The 20,465-nt window shown below is 42.9% G+C and overlaps 1 protein-coding gene across 2 annotated transcripts in view; it reads left to right on the top strand.

Moving 5' to 3' along the window:
- pisd (phosphatidylserine decarboxylase) overlaps positions 1–20,465 on the top strand; it is a 175,025-nt gene that overhangs the window by 96,132 nt on the left and 58,428 nt on the right. The gene's annotated exons all lie outside the window — the stretch shown is intronic.

Genomic DNA, 20,465 nt, shown 5'->3' with positions numbered 1-20,465 from the left:
GTAAGATCAAATATTTCCAAAATCTTCCCCACTGATATCCTCTACCTGACACTACCAAAGACACAATTAGATGATGTTCCCTCCCTAGTTACTGTGTCAAATTGCTCTTTGTCATACCTCAAAAATACATGTGTAGAAATTTCTTTTAATTAAATACTAGGAAGACTGAAGCCTACCATCTTGGCTTGTTCCATCTCCATTCCTTTTCCTGGTAAATTTCTAAAACTAAATGAGATTGTTTGCATCCTCTTTTTCATATTTAACTCTATTTGAACAACAGACTACAGAAATAGTGCTGTTAGACCAAGAGACCATGAGCAGTATTAGGCCATTCAACCCATTGAGTCACTGCCACCATTCCATCGTGGTTGATCTATTATCCCTCTCACCCCTATTCGCCAGTGTTTGCCCTGTAACCTTTGACATCCTGATTAAGCAAGAACCTGTCAACCTCTGCTTTAAATATACTGTTGACTTGGCCTCCAAAGCTGTCTGTGGCAATGAATTCCACTGATTTACAACCCTCTGGCTAAAGAAATACCTCCTCATTTCTGTTGTAAACAGATGTCCCTCTATCCTCATGTTGTGCCCTCTGGTCCTGAACTCACCCACTATAGAAAACATCCTCTCCACATCCACCCTACCTAAGCCTTTCAATATCAGAAAGGTTTCAATACAAATGTCACTCCACTTTTCATTCTTCATGGTGTGAAAAACAAAAAAACATCCTGTGAGTAGCAGTTGTGTGGGGAAAACATACCTTGTTAATGAGTGAGGTCAGAGGAGAATGGCCAGACTGGTTGAAGCAGGCAGGAAGGCTGCAGTAACTCAAATAACCACATTCAAAGTTCAAAGTAAATTTATTATCGAAATACAAATATGTCACTGTATACAGCCCAGAGATACTGTTTTCTTGCAGGCATAATCAATAAATCCGATAACCACGAAAGACAGGTTCAATGTTGTCGTTTAAAGTTAAATTGGATAGATATATGGACAGGAAAGGGATGGAGGGTTATGGGCTGACTGCAGGTCGGTGGGATTAGGTGAGAGTAAGAGTTCGGCACGGACTAGAAGGGCCGAGATGGCCTGTTTCCGTGCTGTAATTGTTATATGGTTATAAGACTGCACCAACTGGGGGAACAAACAGTGTGCAAAGGACAACAAACTGAGCAAATACAAAAGGGAAGAAAAAATAAGGAATAAATATTGAGAACATGTGACGAGGAGTCCTTGAAAGTGAGTCCATCATTTCAATGATGAGGCAAGTAAAGTTATACTATTTAGTTCAAGAGCCTGATGGTTGAGGGGTCGTGACTGTTGATGAACCTGGTAGTGTGAGTCCTGAGGCTCTTATACCACTTTCCTGATGGCAGCAGCATGAAGAGAGCATGTCCTTGGTTGTGGGGATCGCTGACGATGAATGCTGCTTTCCTGCGACAGCGTTTCTTCTCTGTGTCCTCAATGGTGGGGAGGGCTTTACCCATGGTGGGCTGGACCATATTCACTACTTTTTGGGGATTTTCCATTCAGGAAAATGTTTCCATACCAGGCTGTGATGCAGCCAGTCAGTATACTCTCCACTACACATCTATAGAAGTCTGTCAAAGTTTTAGATGACATGCCAAATTTACGCAAGCTTCTAAGGAAATAGAGGTGCTGCCATGCTTTCTTTGTAATTGAGGAATTCGAGGATCCAATTGCACAAGGAGGTATTCAGGGCAAGGTCAAGGAGCTTATTGATTAGTTTTGAGGGAATAACGATATTGAATGCTGAGCTGCTGTGAGCATCCTGATGTATGTATCCAATCCAGGCAACATCCTTGTAAATCTCCTCTGCACCCTTTCTATGGTTTCCATGAGGGAGTTAGATATGGCCCTTGTGGCTACGGAGATCAGGGGGTATGGAGGGAAGGCTGGTGCAGGGTTCCGAGTTGGATGATCAGCCATGATCATAATAAATGGCAGTGCAGGCTCGAAGGGCCGAATGGCCTACTCCTGCACCTATTTTCTATGTTTCTATGCTTCTATGTCCTTCCTGTGGTGAGGCGACCAGAATTGAGCACAGTACTCCAAGTGGGGTCTGACCAGGGTCCTATAAAGCAGCAACATTACCTTCCGGCTCTTAAATTCATTCCCACAATTGATGAAGGCCAATGCACTGTATGCCTTCTTAACCACTGAGTCAACCTGTGTAGCAGCTTTGAGTGTCCTATGGACTCGGACCCCAACATCCCTCTGATCCTCCACACTGCCAAGAGTCTTACCATTAATACTATATTCTGCTACCATATTTGACCTACCAAAAAGAACCACTTCACACTAATCTGGGTTGAACTCCATCTGCCACTTCTCTGCCCAGTTTTGCATCCTATCAATGTCCCACTGTAATCTCTGACAGCCCTTCACACTATCCACAACACCACCAACCTTTGTGTCATCAGCAAACTTACTAACCCATCCCTCCACTTCCTCATCCAGGTCACTTATAAAAATCACAAAGAGTAAGGGTCCCAGAGCAGATCCCCTAGGCACTCCACTGGTGACCGACCTCCATGCTGAATATGACCTGTCTACAACCACTCTTTGCCTTCTGTGGGCAAGCCAGTTCTGGATCCACAAAGCAATGGCCCCTTGGATCCCATGCCTCCTTGCTTTCTCAATGAGCCTTGCATGGGGTACCTTATCAAATGCCTTGCTGAAATCCATATAGTGATCCATATCTGCATGCTCAAGCTTTTCAGTCTGCTGCAAGTCATCACTACAATCACCAAGGTCCTTTTCCATAGTGAATACTGAAGTAAAGTATTCATTAAGTACCTGTGCTATTTCCTCTGGTTCCGTACACACTTTCCCACTGTCACACTTGATATGTCCTATCCTTCTGTACTTTTTCTAAAAACATCTGTTTCCAATTTAAGCTTCCAGTTTCCTGCATGATAGCCTCATAATTCCCTTTACTCCAATTAAACAAACTAACTTGTCTGTTCCTATCTCTCTCCAATGCTATTGTAAAGGAGATAGAATTAAGATCACTATCTCCAAAATGCTCTCCCGCTGCGAGATCTGACACCTGACCAGGTTCATTTCCCAATACCAAATCTCCCATCACGACAACTCTTATTATTACACCTTTCCAGGATCTGTTTCCCTATCTGCTCCTCGATGTCCCTGTTACTATCGGGCGGCCTATAAAAAACACCCAGTAGAGTTATTGATCCCTTCCTGTTCCTAACGTCCACCCACAGAGACTCCGTAGACAACCCCTTCATGGCGTCCACCTTTTCTGCAGCCGTGACGCTATCTCTGATCAACAGTGCCACACCCCCACCTCTTTTGCCTCCCTCCTTATCCTTTCTGAAACATCTAAAACCTGGCACTTGAAGTAACCATTCCTGTCCCTGAGCCATCCAAGTCTCTGTAATGGCCACCACATCATATCTGCAAGTCCTGATCTACGCTCTAAGCTCATCCGCTTTGTTCACAGCATTCCTTGCGTTAAAATAGACGCAACTCAAACCTTCGGTCTGAGCGCGTCCCTTCTCTATCACCTGCCTATCCCTCCTCTCACACTGTCTACAAGCTTTCTCTATTTGTAAGCCAACCTCCTCTTCCCCAGTCTCTTCAGTTCGGTTCCCACCCCCCATCAATTCTAGTTTAAACTCTCCCCAGTAGCCTTAGCAAACCTCCCCGCCAGGATATTGGTCCCCCTGGGATTCAAGTGCAACCCATCCTTTTTGTACAGGTCACACCTGCCCCAAAAGAGGTCCCAATGATCCAGCCTCTCAGAACACTTCATCACTGTGGATGTGGTGCCACTGGGTGATAGTCTTTGAGGCAGACCACCACACTGGTCTTAGGCACTGGTATAAGCAAAACCTGCTTGAAGCAGGTGGGTACCTCAGACTGCCCAAGTGAGGGGTCACTGACCCACTCCACCTCTGATCTCCGCATAAGAACTGCCTCATGGACCTCTGGTTTCCTCCTCCTGAAGTCAATAATCAGCTCCTCGGTCTTGCTGACAATTAAGTAAGAGGTTGTTGTGGCACCACTCAGCTAAATTTAAAATGTTCAAGTGTTACAATAGTGGTGTGGAGAAGAGCTTCATTAGTCAGCGATTTGAGTTCATTTCCATAAGTAATATTTGAGCAAGTAGATGATACTTACTCACAGGCGATCGAATATTTTGTAAAGAGGAAGTCTTTAAAGATCCTTCTGAAGGAGATGTTAGAGTTTAAGGCCTAAGGGGTTAAAGCCATAGCCATTTATGACAAAATTGTTAAAGTCATACCACTTTTTGTACACCAATCTGAATGTAGTACATCAAAATGAGATGTCTTTTATGTGAAGCAAACCCCCATGATAGCTAATTTAGTTAAATTACCCTGAAGTCTCAGCCTTCAGCTAACTTATTGTACTGTCAAGCAGAATAGCTGCAATTCCTGCGAGAGCAAATGAATTTCACTGTATCTAGCTTCTTGTTCCCTGCAGTGACTTTGAATTGTAGTCACCATCACGAACTACAGTGCTGCAGATTCCACAAAGAACATTATGACAAGTTATGTGATCTTGTTTGAGGAATGAACATTATACACACAAGAATAGGTTCGTGCTTTGTTTCCAGATAATATGCTTTCAGCTGTATGGCTAAGTACCATCTTGGTTTAACGCTTAACCCCAGTGAATATTTCAACACTGCATCAAAGTCTCTATGTGGTACATTGCTGGAATGTTAGCAAAGGCAGCTTGAACCTACAGCTTTGGTTCGGGACAAAGTGCTATTAATTCAATTTTGCCTGCACCCTGCATCTTGTACCCTCTATCTTGTCAGACTTCCTCTCTTCCACCCCCATTTGCCTCGCACCATATTATGTTTTCTCTGCCGGTCCATGAAGTTAGCTTTAATTTAACAAGGTTGCATTTGGATTAAGGCCAATCTAAATTTTCCCACTACAATCTGCACACACGTAACATATTTGCAATCTCATCACATTGTAAGTTTCAGTTAACTTGGACACAAAAGAAGCCCTGTTCCCATCTACCCACTCAACCCTTCCATTAAAGGGTCAGCACAGTGTTTTGCTCATGTTGATGAGAATCAACGATGTGGCCCTTGATACCTTGTGGCTGATCTTCATTTTGGCTCCAATGTCACTCCACTCTTTAAGGGAAGATAGCAAAACAAAGGAAATTGTAGGCCAGTTAGCCTAGCCTCAGTGTTTGAGAAAATGTTGGAGTCTATTATTAATGATGAGGCTACGAGATACTTGGAGACTAATGATAAAATAAGTCAGAGTCAGCGTGGTTTCTGTAAAGGGAAATCTTGCCTGACAAATCTGTTGGAGTTCTTTGAGGAAGTAACAAGCAGGGTGAACAAAGGAGAGGCAGTTGATGTCATTTACTTGGATTTTCAGAAGGTATGAGGCTACTTAACAAGATAAAATCCTATTGCGTTACAGGAAAGATACTGGCATGGATAGCGGAATGACTGACAGGTAGGAGGCAGCAAACGGGAATAAAAGGGGCCTTTCCTGGTTGGCTGCTAGCGACTAGTGGTGTTCCTTAGGGGTTGGTATTGGGCCTGCTGCTTTTCACATTGTCAGTGATTTAGATAATGGAATTGACAGCTTTGTGACAAAGTTTGCGGATGATATGAAGATAGGTGGCGGGGTAGGTAGTGCTGAGGAAGTTGCTTAATATCCCATCCATCACTTTCATTCTCTCTACCATTGGCACTCCTTGGCTGCAGGTGTTCCAAACACAAAAAGCACCACAGTTACATGGTACTCCAACAGCACCATGTAAACTTGGCCATCATAGTGGTCAAGGGCAGCAGGTGCAATGGGAACATCATCACCTTCAGTTTATGCAGCAAACTGCACACCTTCCTGGATTGGAAATTTATCACTGTTTCTTGATCATCACTTGACCCCTCTATAAAAGAGCACCGTATCGAATACAAAGTGATTGTAGTGGTTCAAGAACATAGCTAGTTACCCATCTTCTCGAACAATTTAAGGATGAATAATTAATGCTTCCTCTGCCGGGGTACCCAGATCCCAAAAAATTATTTAAAATAAATCCCATATCTTGACTGCAGAATAGTAAAAGTTGGCTATTATAGCACAGGCTGATATGTGAGCTACTGGACAGCAATTCCCAACACAGCTACATTGAAAGGAGTTTAAGGTTTACTGTTTATTTGTGGAAGAAACTCCATTATTTCCCCTTCAGTTTACTGACTTCTGAGGTAGTAACTTTATTCATATTGTTCATCTGAATCACTACCCTTTGTGTTAGAGAACAGATAAGAGAATTGTGGACCATTAAATTTTGGGGGTATCAGTCTCCAAATATTTTTATGCCCAAACAATCTCATGGCAAGTACAGACTGAGTTTCCTTCTGATAGCACAAACTACTGAAAAAAGATGACATAGCCTTCTTGCCATCCTGGCTAGCATCTGCTAAGGTGACAAAAGTTTGAACATAGAACACAGAACAGACCATAAGAACATAAGATATAGGAGCAGAATTAGGCTATTTGGTCCATCGAGTCTTCCGCCATTTCATCATGGCTGATCTAGTTCCCTCTCATCCCCAATCACCTTCCTCGCCCCATATCCCTCCATGCCCTGATCAATCAAGAATCTACCAAACTCTGCCTTAAATATACATAAAGATGGCTTCCACAGCTGCCTGAGGGAAAGAATTCCACAGATTCATCACTCTGGTTAAAGAAATTCGTCTACATCTCCGTTCTAAGAAGACACCCCTCGATTCTGAGGCGGTGTCCTCTGGTCTTAGATTTTCCCACCATAGGAAACATCCTCTCTACATCCACTCTATCAAGGCCTTTAACCATTTGATAGGTTTTAATGAGGTCACCCTTCATCCTTCTGAATTCTAGGCCCAGAGCCATCAAACGCTCTTCATATGACAAGCCATTCAATCTGGGAATCATTTTTGTGAACCTCTTTTGAACCCTCTCCAGTTTCAGCACATCCTTTCTAAGATAAGGGGCCAAACCTCCTTACAATATTCCAAGTGAAGCCTCACCAGTGCTTTATAAAGTTTCAATATTAGATCCTTCTTTTATATTCCAGTCCTCTTGAAATGAATGCTAACATTGCATTTGCCGCCTTCACCACAGACTCAACCTGCAAATTAACCTTTGGGGAATCCTGCACAAGGAGTCCCAAGTTCCTTTATTGTCTCAGTTTTTTGTATTTTCTCTCCATTGACAAAATAGTCTACCCTTTCATTTCTTCTACCAAAGTACATGGTGACACTGTATTCTATCTGCCATTTCTTTGTCCATTCTACAATTTCCTCAAAACTACCTGCCTCTCCACCTATCTTCATATTGTCAGCTAACTTTGCAACAAAGCCATCAATTCCATCATCCAAGTCATTGATATATAACGTAAAAAGAATCAGTCCCAACACAAACTCCTGTGGAGCAGCACTAGTCACTAGTCACAGCGAGTCAGGAAAGGTCTCTTGCCAATCAGCCAATGCTTTATCCATGCTCGAATCTTTCATAGCTTGGGTTCATAGCTCGTTAAACAGCCTCATTTGCAGCAGCATAGTACAGGCCCTTCGGCCCACAATGTTGTGCCGACCCTCAAACCCTGCCCCCCATATAAGCCCCCACCTTAATTTCCTCCATATACCTGTCTAGTAGTCTCTTAAACTTCACTAGTGTATCTGCCTCCACCACTGACTCAGGCAGTGCATTCCACGCACCAGCCACTCTCTGAGTAAAAAACCTTCCTCTAATATCCCCCTTGAACTTCCCACCCCTTACCTTAGAGCCATGTCCTCTTGTATTGAGCAGTGGTGCCCTGGGGAAGAGGCGCTGGCTATCCACTCTATCTATTCCTCTTATTATCTTGTACACCTCTATCATGTCTCCTCTCATCCTCCTTCTCTCCAAAGAGTAAAGCCCTAGCTCCCTTAATCTCTGATCATAATGCATACTTTCTAAACCAGGCAGCATCCTGGTAAATCTCCTCTGTACCCTTTCCAATGCTTCCACATCCTTCCTATAGTGAGGTGACCAGAACTGGACACAGTACTCCAAGTGTGGCCTGACCAGAGTTTTATAGAGCTGCATCATTACATTGCAACTCTATCCCTCGACTTATGAAAGCTAACACCCCATAAGCTTTCTTAACTACCCTATCCACCTGTGAGGCAACTTTCAGGGATCTGTGGACATGTACCCCGAGATCCCTCTGCTCCTCCACGCTACCAAGTATCCTGCCATTTACTTTGTACTCTGCCTTGGAGTTTGTCCTTCCAAAGTGTACCACCTCGCACTGCTCCGGATTGAACTTCATCTGCTACTTCTGCATCCTATCAATGTCTCTCTGCAATCTTTGACAATCCTTTACACTATCTACAACACCACCAACCTTTGTGTCGTCTGCAAACTTGCCAACCCACCCTTCTACCCCCACATCCAGGTCGTTAATAAAAATCACGAAAAGTAGAGGTCCCAGAACAGATCCTTGTGGGACACCACTAGTCACAATCCTCCAATCTGAATGTACTCCCTCCACCACCACCCTCTGCCTTCTGCAGGCAAGCCAATTCTGAATCCATCTGGCCAAACTTCCCTGGATCCCATGCCTTCTAACTTTCTGAATAAGCCTACCGTGTGGAACCTTGTCAAATGCCTTCTGAAAATCCAAGTACACAATGTCAACCGATTCTCCTTTGTCTATCCTGCTTGTTATTTCTTCAAAGAATTCTAACAGATTTGTCAGGCAAGATTTTCCCTTGAGGAAACCATGCTGACTACGACCTATACCTCCAAGTATCCTGAGAACTGATCCTTCACAATTGACACCAACATCTTCCCAACCACTGAGGTCAGACTAACTAGTTTGTAGCTTCCTTTCTTCTGCCTCTCTCCCTTCTTGAAGAATGGAACAACATTTGCAATTTTCCAGTCTTCTGGAACCATTCCAGAACTTAGTGATTCTTGAAAGATCATTACCAATGGCTCCATGATCTTTACAGCAACCTCTTTCAGGACTCTTGGATGTACATCTGGTCCAGGTGACTTACCTACCTTCAGACTTTTCAGTTTCCCAAGAACCTTCTCTCTAGTTATGGTAACCTCATGCCCCCGACACCTGGAACTTCTACCATACTACTAGCAACACTCACAACACGCTGGAGGAACTCAGCAGGTCGGGCAGCATCTGTGGAAAAGATCAGTCAACGTTTCGGGCCAGAACCCTTCGTCAGGACTGAAGAGGGAAGGGGCAGAGGCCCTATAAGGAAGGTGGGGGGAGGGTAGGAAGGAGAAGGCTGGTTGGTTCCAGGTGAAAAACCAGTAAGGGGAAAGATAAAGGGGTGGGGGAGGGGAAGCAGGGAAGTGATAGGCAGGAAAGGTGAAGAAGGAATAGGGGAAAACACAATGGGTAGTAGAAGGAAGCGGAACCATGAGGGAGGTGATAGGCAGCTGGGGGAGGGGCAGAGTGAAATAGGGATAGGAGAAGGGGGGGAATTACCGGAAGTTTCCCCACCACTAAGCACATCTTTCCCTCTCCACCCCTCTCCGCTTTGTGACTCCCTGATCCACACGTCCCTCCCCACTGATCTCCCACCCGGCACTTATCCCTGTAAGCGTAAGTGCTACACCTATCCCTAAACCTCCTCTCTTGTCACCATTCAGGGCCCCAAACAGTCCTTCCAGGTGAGGCAACACTTCACTTGTGAGTCTGTTGGGGTCATCTGGTGCTCCCGGTACGGCCTCCTCTACATCGGTGAAACCTGACGCAGATTGGGGGACCACTTCGTCGAGCGTCTCCACAACAGACAGGATCTCCCGGTTGCCACCCACTCCAACTCTGCTTCCCATTCCCATTCGGATATGTCCATACATGGCCTCCTCTACTGCCATGATGAGGCTAAACTCAGGTTGGAGGAGCAACACCTCATATACCGTCTAGGTAGTCTCCAGCCCTTTGGTATGAACATAGAATTCTCCAACTTCTGTTAATTCCCTCCCCCTCCCTTCCCCTATCCCTATTTCAATCTGCCCCATCCCCCAGCTGCCTATCACCTCCCTCATGGTTCCCCCTCCTTCTACTACCCATTGTGTTTTCCCCTATTCCTTCTTCACCTTTCCTGCCTATCACCTCCCTGCTTCCCCTCCCCCACCCCTTTATCTTTCCCCTTACTGGTTTTTCACCTGGAGCCTACCAGCCTTCTCCTTCCCACCCTCCCCCCACCTTCTTTATAGGGCCTCTACCCCTTCCCTCTTCAGTCCTGACGAAGGGTTCTGGCCCGAAACGTCGATTCATCATTTCCACGGATGCTGCCCGACCTGCTGAGTTCCTCCAGCGTGTTGTGAGTGTTGCTTTGACCCCAGCATCTGCAGAGTATTTTGTGTTTACCATACTAGTAGCGTCTTCCACAGTGAAGACACTGAACAGTACAGCACAGAAACAGGCCCTTTAGCCCACAATGTTGTGCTGAACTAATTAAATTAGTAATCAAATGGCGAACTAATCTCTTCTGGCTGCACAGTGTACATAGCCTTCCATTTTCCTCACATTTCTGATATATATAGTCATTTGCTAAAAGGTCATAAAGAATAACTTTGTCCATTTTCTTGTTGCCATATTAGTTTGCATAATGGCTTTAATTTGTCAGAGTTACAATGTCTGGTATTTGTCCAATTTTCACACGACACTTCCTGCAACATTTATCCCTGCTCTATATTTTCTGCTCAGTGATTTGTGTGTATATACAAGGGAAATTTCCATCTGTGTGGTGTTATTCATTGTGTAGACATTTTTGTAAGGACACTGCAGTGCTTTTAGAGTATTTTTAAACAATTTTGTTCCAGATGTTATTTGTTTTAGATACTTAGTTTTATATTTTATGAATTTGCTGATAAAAATAGAATTTTTCAACTACAAAGTTTAGGAAAGAAGCTGAGTAAATAAGTGTGGGAAAATATCTTGTCATATAGGATGTTTCACTTCAGATTGGACAAATAAAAAGGAATACTTAGCAGAAAGTGAGTTCATAAAATCGATGGACTGGGAGAACATTGAAAGCAGTTGGATGATGTCATGATTAGGCCTTTTTTTTTAAAAAAAGGGAAATGAAAAGTTTGAGAGTGTATTGACACAGTTGACTGGTAAGAGAAATAACAAAGCAAATTATTTCCCGTCTTTTCCACCTCCGCTCTTAAAGATGCCACCTCTGCTCTTCTGTAATCACTGGTCCACATAAGAGGTCAGCACTTCTTCTGAAAGTGTCATCCTGTTCCTCCTCTCCCCCAACCCCACCCCGCCTCCACCTTCTGAACGCCCTCCCCTCTGAACTTCAAGCTGTGCTACCCAGTCCATCAATCAAAATGCTTTCCCAGTCCATTCCATTCCAAGTAAATTAGCAAATATTCGGATGCGGTGGTGGGGGGTTGGTTCTCTATTGTAGCCCTGAGGGAATGCTGCTAGACATTGTCTTTTAGTTCAGACATCAAAATGAAGCTCACTTTACTCAGAGAGTGGTAGCTGTGTGGAATGAACTTCCAGCAGAAGTGGTTGAGGCAGGTTCGATGTTGTCATTTAAAGTTAAATTAGATAGATATATGGACAAGAAAGGAATGGAGGGTTATGGGCTGAGTGCAGGTCGGTGGGACTAGGTGAGAGTAAGAGTTTGGCACGGACTAGAAGGGCCGAGATGGCCTGTTTCCGTGCTGTAATGGTTATATGGTTATAAGTTGCCCTCTTAATCAATGGTATTCCTTTAAAGGAAAACCAGGAGTATTCTCCCTAATGTCCAGGTAGGTTATTATTTACCTTGAGTACATGCATTAAAGGTTACAGAAATTCACCCTTACAGAATTCGCAAATTAATAACCAAAAATTTGGATACAGAATAAAATTTGTTCTCATGGAATTTATGTGGAGGGGAAAAATAGTAAATAAATCAACACCATTTTTAAACCTGCCCATACCTCAGGTTACCTGTATTGAGTAAAATAAAATATCTGAGCATTACACATAAAATGCTGGAGGAATTCCCCAGGTCAGACAGCATCTATGGAAAGGAACAAATAATCGATGTTTTGGGTTGAGACACTTCTTCAGGACTGGAAAGGAAGGGGGAAGGCGTCAGAATAAAAAGGTTGCAGGGGAGGGAAAGGAGGACTAGCTAGAAGATGATAGGCAAAGACAGTGGGGTGGGAAAAGTAAAGGGCTGGAGTGGAAGGATCTGAGCATTTATTGTGTGCTATCTCCAGTGTTTGTGAACAAATTGGTTGGTGTGTTTCCTGCAACTGTGGCTAAAAGTAGTTCATTGGTGGTGAAACTGTAAAACATCACAACATCATGAAACAATGTGAGAGTGTTTATTCCAACAAAAACTGTAAATTGCAAACATTTGTGTCATTCGGGTCCTTTGGACAGCTCCAATTAAGAAATAGGATATCTCAGTTTGAATGACTGATAAACTCAGATAAACTGAGATATGACTCAGTTTAAATGCCACACTTCGACAGCATTTGTACAGTAAATGCTGGTGCAATTTGCTGGAACAGTCTAACTGCAGTATTTGTCTGCTTTTAGACCATTATCCTCAAATGGGTTTTTCCAACTGGAAATGAGCTTGAAAATTGAGATTCGCTATGTGGACTGAACCTGAAATTATCTCTCTCTTCTTCCCAAATAAAATTGCACCATTTGGGAAATCCCTCAAGATTCAACCTTCAATTAAAGAAAAGATCTACAAGTACTTGGTGTAGTGTACCACCCTTACATTTTGTCAATTATTTTTTTCTGAGACATTAATTGTGGGTGAGCACGATGAAGATACAGACCTGAGTCAGTTTATCCTGTTAAAATTAAGTTTGCTTTCTGGAAAAGTTATGCAGAGTTGGGAAAGGCCTTCCCCCAGTCTGCAGTAAGCTCCAGATGTAGTAGCAGATTATTTGACTGATATTGGTAATCAGCCAGTAAACTTTTAATGACACCCCAAGAAAATATTTAGTTATGTTTAAAAACAGCCATTGTAAATTATGCCCTATATAAAGATTTTTGCATTTAAATAAGAATGTGTTGAGTAAGTGGGTGTCGAAGATAGATGGTGAGTACATGATGTTGTGAGAATTGGTTATGGTGTCAGGGTACTTTTATATATAAAGCCATGATTATGCAGAATGGATATGTAATCGGTGCACAAATATCAGAATAGATTAGTAGAGAATAATTACATAGATTTACTTAGAACATTACAGCACAGTACAGGCCTCAATGTTGTGCTGACCTATTAACCTATTCTAAGATCAATTTAACCCTCCATGTCATCCATGTGCCTGTATAAGAATTTCTTAAATGTCCCTAATTTATCTGCCTTTACTACTACGTCAGGCAGAACATTCCATGAACCCACGACTGCCTTTTTAAAACTTACCTGTGACATCCCCTGCTTTACTTTCCTCCAATCACCTTAAAAATGATGCCCCCTGGTATTAGCCATTTCTACCGTGGGAAAATATCTCTGGCTATCCACTCGATCTATGCCTCTTATTATTTTGTACACCTCTATTCATGTCATCTCTCATCCTACGCTGATACAATTGTATTTCTATGTTATATTAACTGTCCTGTTGTACATAATATTTATTACAAGTTACTATAAATTGCACATTTAGGTGGAGACGTAACGTAAAGATTTTTACTTCTCATGTATGTGAAGGATGTACAGTTGAAGTCAGAAGTTCACATACACCTTAGCCAAATACATTTAAACATTTCTTCCTTCTCCCATCTGCGTGAGATGTGGGACATTTGAGGGACTTTGAACTTTTTACTGTGCTCATAGACTTCTTCATCAAATTATGGTATTGTTGCACTGTTGTAACTAAAGGTTATAATTATGTGGTTTTGTCAGTTTTTTCAGTCTTGGTCTGTCCTGTGTTTTGTGATATCACACCGGAGGAAATATTGTATCATTTCTTAATGCATGCATTACTAAATGACAATAAAAGAGGACTGTGTGTCTTCATAATCATAATCATAAACTCAGTTTTTCACAATCCCTGACATTTAATCTGAGAAAACATTCCCTGTCTTAGGTCAGTTAGGATCACTACTTTATTTTAAGAATGTGAAATGTCAGAATATTAGTAGGGAGAATGATTTATTTTAGCTTTTATTTCTTTCGTCACTTTCCCAGTGGGTCAGAAGTTTACGTACACTTTGTTAGTATTTGGTAGCATTACCTTTAAATTGTTTAACTTGGGTCAAATGTTTTGGGTAGCCTTCTACAAGCTTCTCACAGTAAGTTGCTGGAATTTTGTTCCATTCCTCCAGACAGAACTGGTGTAACTGAGTCAGGTTTGTAGGCCTCCTTGCTCACACACACTTTCTCAGTTCTGCGCATGAATTTTCTATCGGATTGAGGTCTTTGTGATGGCCATTCCAATACCTTGACTTTGTTGTCCTTAAGCAATTTTGCCACAATTTTGGAGGTATGCTTAGGGTCATTGACCATTTGGAAGACCCATTTGCGACCGAGCTTTAACTTCCTGGCTGATGTCTTGAGATGTTGCTTCAATATATCCACATAATTTTCCTTCCTTATGATGCCATCTATTTTGTGAAGGGCACCAGTCCCTCCTGCAGCAAAGCACCCCCACAACATGATGCTGCCACCCCCATGCTTCACGGTTGGGATGGTGTTCTTCGGCTTGCAAGCCTCACCCTTTTTCCTCCAAGCATAACAATGGTCATTATGGCCAAACAGTTCACTTTTTGTTTTATCAGACCAGAGGACATTTCTCCAAAAAGTAAGATCTTTGTCCCCATGTGCACTTGCAAACGGTTTTGGAACAGTGGTTTCTTCCTTGCTGAGCAGCCTTTCAGGTTATGTCGATATAGGACTCGTTTTACTGTGGATATAGATACTTGTCTACCTGTTTCCTGCAGCATCTTCACAAGGTCCTTTGCTGTTGTTCTGGGATTGATTTGCACTTTTCACGCCAAAGTACGTTCATCTCTATGAGACAGAATGCGTCTCCTTCCTGAGGGGTATGACGGCTGCATGGTCCCATGGTGTTTATACTTGCATGCTATTGTTTGTACAGATGATCGTGGTACCTTCAGGCGTTTGGAAATTGCTCCCAAGGTTGAACCAGATGACATCATTTTCTGACCTCAGTCTGATAGAAAATTTGTGGGCAGAACTGAGAAAGTGTGTGCGAACAAGGAGGCCTACAAACCTGACTCAGTTACACCAGTTCTGTCTGGAGGAATGGAACAAAATTCCAGCTCAGGATTGCTACCCATGCCACATACTTGTGAGACTAGAACTAGGAAGCTAATACTGTTTAACACGTGTCTAAGGGAATGGTTTGGGGGGGGGGGGGCTTCAGATTTTTGGATCATTGGGCTCTCTTCAAGGAAGGTGGGACCTGTATATACAAAACGGTTTAGACCAGAAGTATTTGTGGGAAAGTTTTCAAGTACTGCTTTGGGGAGTTTAAACTGGATGAAAACCAGAGTGCCAGGATAGATTGTGGAGTGTTTGTAGAGAAAGTAGACGTTAAACCTATATACAAAACAGCAGCTGAAACATTGAGCGTGGTGGAGTTAATATTCTGAGTTGTGTCTATTTCATTGCAAGGTAAGGTAGATGAGCTTAGAGCATGGATCAGCACTTGAAATTATGATATTGTAGCTAATTAGTAAGACTTGGTTGCAGGAAGGGCAGGACAGGTAACTCAGTGTTCCGGAATTCCGTTGTTTTAGACGTAATAGAGGAAAATATCGCCACAGTGCTCAGACAGGACAAGCTGGAGAGCTCATCTACTGAGGCTGATCTCGTTAACCTCTTTTGTTCAACTATATTTATGAGGAGTGTGGGAGATAAGAGCCTGTTTGAGTGGTGTTGGTAGTCAAGTGAGATGTTTTTCCTGTGTGGTGAACCTGTTTCCATTGGTCTAAAATGTAGCTCAAAGAGCACTGGGAGACTGCAGTCTACTGACATCAGATGGTAGTTGCCTAGAACATTCTGCAGGGGTGGTGATGGAGGCAGATACATTAAGGGCATTTAAGAAACTCTTATATGGGTACATGGATGATTGAAAAGTAGAGGGCTATGCAGGAGGAAAGGGTTAATTTGATCTTGAACCAAAGCCCTGCACTGCACTGTACTGTACTGTGCTGTAATGTACTGTACTGTGCTGTAATGTGCTATGTTCTAAAGCTTGAGCTGATGGTTGATGATTCTCCCAAGAGTTCTAGTATAGGCTACTGTGAGAGGGAGAGTGATCAGCAATGAGGGGGAACAGATTAGTCAAGAGGGAAAGGGAAGAAGGTTAGTGAGAGAGGAGGAAGCCAAGAGGGAGAAGGTTGAAGGAGGCATTTATAGGAAGGGCAACAGTAATGGGGAGACTGAAGGAGGGATAGGATCAAGGTGGGTGGGGTGGTGGCCATCAAGTGTCGAGCCAAAAGGTGTGATCAGGATCCCATCCCTGCGCTCTGTAATGTGTGCAACGTTTGTACAGCTGAGCCTGTTCACCCTCCTAGCCTTTGGAGCAGAATCTTGCTTTGTCAAAACTGTGTGCGAGTTGAGTGCAATGAATACCCAGCAATGTAAGAATTTAAGACCGGGGCTCCTTTGAACTGCAGTGGAAGCAAGTTGTTCATTATGCTAAGGGACTGCTACTGCAATATAACGTAGCAAAATTTGCAAGCTCCATTGGGAGTGCAGTTTACAGCAGAAAGAACATTCCTTTCCTTATAGTAATTATCCTTAAAGTTTCTAGCAGGAATACCTTGCGCACATACTTCTAGACTTTTGAGCTGGTCCCTTCCTCCCTTTCTCCCCCACCCCCCACCCTTGTACCTCTCGTCCACGTGCCTTCCTTTGATTTAGTCGGATAACACCATTTAGCTATTTTAAAACTGAAAATTTAAATGAAGTCGTCTCCTTTTTATAGTCTAATTTAAGGAGCTGAAGCCAACTACTTACAATAAAATTTCAGCAGAAAATGCAACTTGAATCTGCAAAACTCCTGGTCAGTTCCATCATTCTTTCTAAGTCTGTCATTGTGATTAGAATGGAAAGGCGTGAGCCAGAGTTTTCAGCCATTGCAAAGACAGATGACACCACCAAAAATAATAGTTAATTTTCTTGCAGAAAGCATAAGTACACAGCAACAGAAATATAGTACAATTAAATATACTTCATGCAAATAAGTTTTGCCCTGATTACAGGGTACAGATAAAGGCAGTCAGAAATCACAAGCTCAGGATCAATGGGTCTGCCGTTTGCAGTCTGGTCTAAAGTCGGGACTGTTATTTTAATTTTATGATATGCCTATTGTCAACCTTTATGTTGTCTGGAGTCCACTGAAAATACCCTGGAAGCCGTTTTGTTTTTTTATAAGGTGGGGAGAGGGAGGAACAAATTTCCCAGTGCATACTAAGACACTTCATGGAGATGCGCCTTAGATTTGATTATGGAGTATGTACCTAGGACTGTGTAATATGTGTTTAATTGCTTTCTGTTTAACCCTCAGGATGATGTCCTTCTGATTAATCATTGCCAATTTCTAAAAGAAATATTGATATTAAAAAAGAATTTTAAAAAATTACTGTATGATGACTTTTCTGAATAAGTACTCAATGTGAGCTATTTAACAATTCTTTGAAAGTGTCTTCATTTCTTGGAGATCAGTGGCGGTGCATTATTTTAACTTTCATAGACTGGGCTAAGGAAGAAAATGTTTGTCTTGGTTCCTGTGCTCAGAAATACAAGTTGAAATTTGTTCATGTTACAACTGAGTCAAAAGTTTATAGAGTCAACCCAACTTTAACTTGAGCCCATAATCTCATCTGATAATTTAAGAACACTGTTAAATAGTGCTGCACTGCCAGAGGTTTGGGATCTCATTCCACTATTCAAAGAGCAGGGCAGTTCTCCTGCAGTCCCAACTAAAATTTATCTTCTGCAATATCACTGAAAATATATTACGTATGTTAGGCAATTAGACGTAACAGATATTCACATTCTCCCTCCCCCAACCACCTATCTTCCCCCATACCCGGCTTCACCCATCACCTTGTAGCTTCTCTTCGATGGAATCTGTGCTTTCTCTTGCTGTCTTACTTAATATACCTTCCTTACAACGCCCGGACATTGTACTGTGTTCAGCCGAAGACAAGAAAGTAATTCTGGTTGAGCTGACTGTGCCGTGGGAGGAGGGATGGGAAGAGGTCCACAAGAGAAAGGCCTTGAAGTACCAGCCCTTACTGCAGGAGTGTAAAGACAAGGGACGGCAGGCATGGTTGTTCCCTGTGGAGATCAGCTGCAGAGGTTTCCAAGCCAAATCAGCATGGCGGTTGTTGTCAGCTCTGGGCCTGGACAAAAGGAGCAAAAAACAAGCACTCGTAGGATGGGGGAAGAGGCAGAACGAGCCTCTTGTTGGATTTGGAGTAGGCAAGAGGAGGGGAGCTGGAAGCCAGGAGCAGATGGGTAGTGATTTGGCCACAACTGCTGGCCCACCAACTGGAGAGTGTCGTGGTTAAGGGTCGAAACACTCTGTGAAGCTTGGGAACCACCTGATGACATCTGCTCCTGGCTGAAGGCTACGGTTACCTTATAAGGTAACTGGAGAATGCACCCTAACAGGTGTATGTAACAAGACTTAAAATACTGTCATGGCCTTGCATGTTTATTGTCTGCCTGCACTGTAGTTTCTACCCTGTGGAGTGTGGAGTGTTGTAGAACATGGAATCGCATAGTTCCCTGAAAGTGGTGACACAGGGAGACAAAATGGTGAATAGGGCATACGACATGCCCTATTCAATAAGATGAAGCACCAAGTACAAGGAATATTGAGGCTCAAGTCAGGAAAAAGGAGGCATAAATCATGTATTGACAACTGGGATCAAGAGAAATCCATAAACTTCAAGCCAAATTAAGTCCATTTCATTGCGGTATGTACAAGTACAAAGAAACCCCTAATTGCGGTAGCATTGCAGCATTACAGGCATGTTGCATCAGTTAAAGCAGCATTCACAAGAAGTTGCGCACAATATTTACAAGTAAGGACATCATTAGAACACAAATAAACAAAGTCTAACTTAAGGGAGGAAATCAGGAGGGAAAAAGGGCAGATAATATAGAATCTTTAGGGATTCTCCTTAAGTGCAAAAAGGGTAATTAGGGAGAAATAGGGACCCTTAAGAATCAGTCTGTCATCTGCTGGTACAGTGATGGGAGATAGGTAAGGATTTAAATTAAAATGCATCATCTGTATTTACCATGGAGAAGGTCATGGAAGTTGGGGAGTTCAGGGAAGAGAATAATATGGGACACCAGGAGAGAAATTACTGGAGCCCTGGCAGAAAAACCTCATAAGCCATGGGTAAGGTACTGGAGAATTGGAGGGTGACTAACGTACTTTTGTTTAAGGGCTATAAGGACATACTGGAGAACTCACAGGCTAGTGAGTCTAACATCAGTAGTGGGAAAGTAAAGAGTGGAAGGGATTATGAGAGACAGGATCTATCAACATATGGTTAGCTCAGGACTGATTAGGGATTTTGTGCACGGGAAATTGTGTCGCACAAATTTGAGGTTTTTTTAAGACGTGACCATGAGGATTGATGCAGGCAGTATTTAAGGCAAGGTTTTTGAAAAGGTCCAGCATTTGGACTGGTCTGGAAGATGAGGTCACACGGAATCCAGGGTGAGATAGCTAAATGGATATAAAATTGCCTTGCTGGAAGGAGTCAGAAGGTGGTAGTAGAGCGTTGTTTATTTTTAAGGGGCGACATAGTAGCGTAGTGGTTTGCATGATGCTATTTTAGTGTCAGCGATCCCAGATGAATTCCACCACTGTCTGTAAGGAGTCTGTATGTCCTCCGTGTGACTGCGTGGATTTCATCCCTTTGCTCTGGTTTCCTTACACATTCCACAGAAACATAGAAAGCTACAGCACAATACAGGCCCTTTGGCCCACAATGCTGTACCGAACATGTCGTTCCTTTAGAAATGACCTAGGGTTACCCATAGCCCTCTATTTTTCTAAGCTCCATGTACTTATCCAGAAGTCTCTTAAAAGACCCTATCGTATCCGCCTCCACCACCGTCACATCCTCCTGCATCTATTTTCTATGTTTCTATGTTTAAAAGCATGCAGACCTGATCAAGAGTTTCAATTGTTGTCCAAACCAAAATCATAATGGGGGAGAAATGTGATCTTAATGACTTTGACCATGGACTGATTATGAGTACTAGACAGGGAAGTTCGAGTATCTCAGAAACTGCTGATCTCCTGGGATTTTCATTCACAAGTCTCTAGAGCAGGGGTTCCCAATGTTTTTTTATGCCATAGACCCCTACCTTTAACCAAGGTGTTTCTGGACCCCAGGTTGGAAACCTCTGGTCTAGAGTTAACAGAGAATGGTGTGAAAATCAAGAG

Source organism: Mobula hypostoma, chromosome 23, assembly GCF_963921235.1.
Source record: "Mobula hypostoma chromosome 23, sMobHyp1.1, whole genome shotgun sequence".
NCBI classification, from domain to species: Eukaryota; Metazoa; Chordata; class Chondrichthyes; order Myliobatiformes; family Myliobatidae; genus Mobula; species Mobula hypostoma.
Note: the sequence above shows the minus strand (reverse complement) of the source record. Positions and strands in the feature narration are given on the sequence as shown.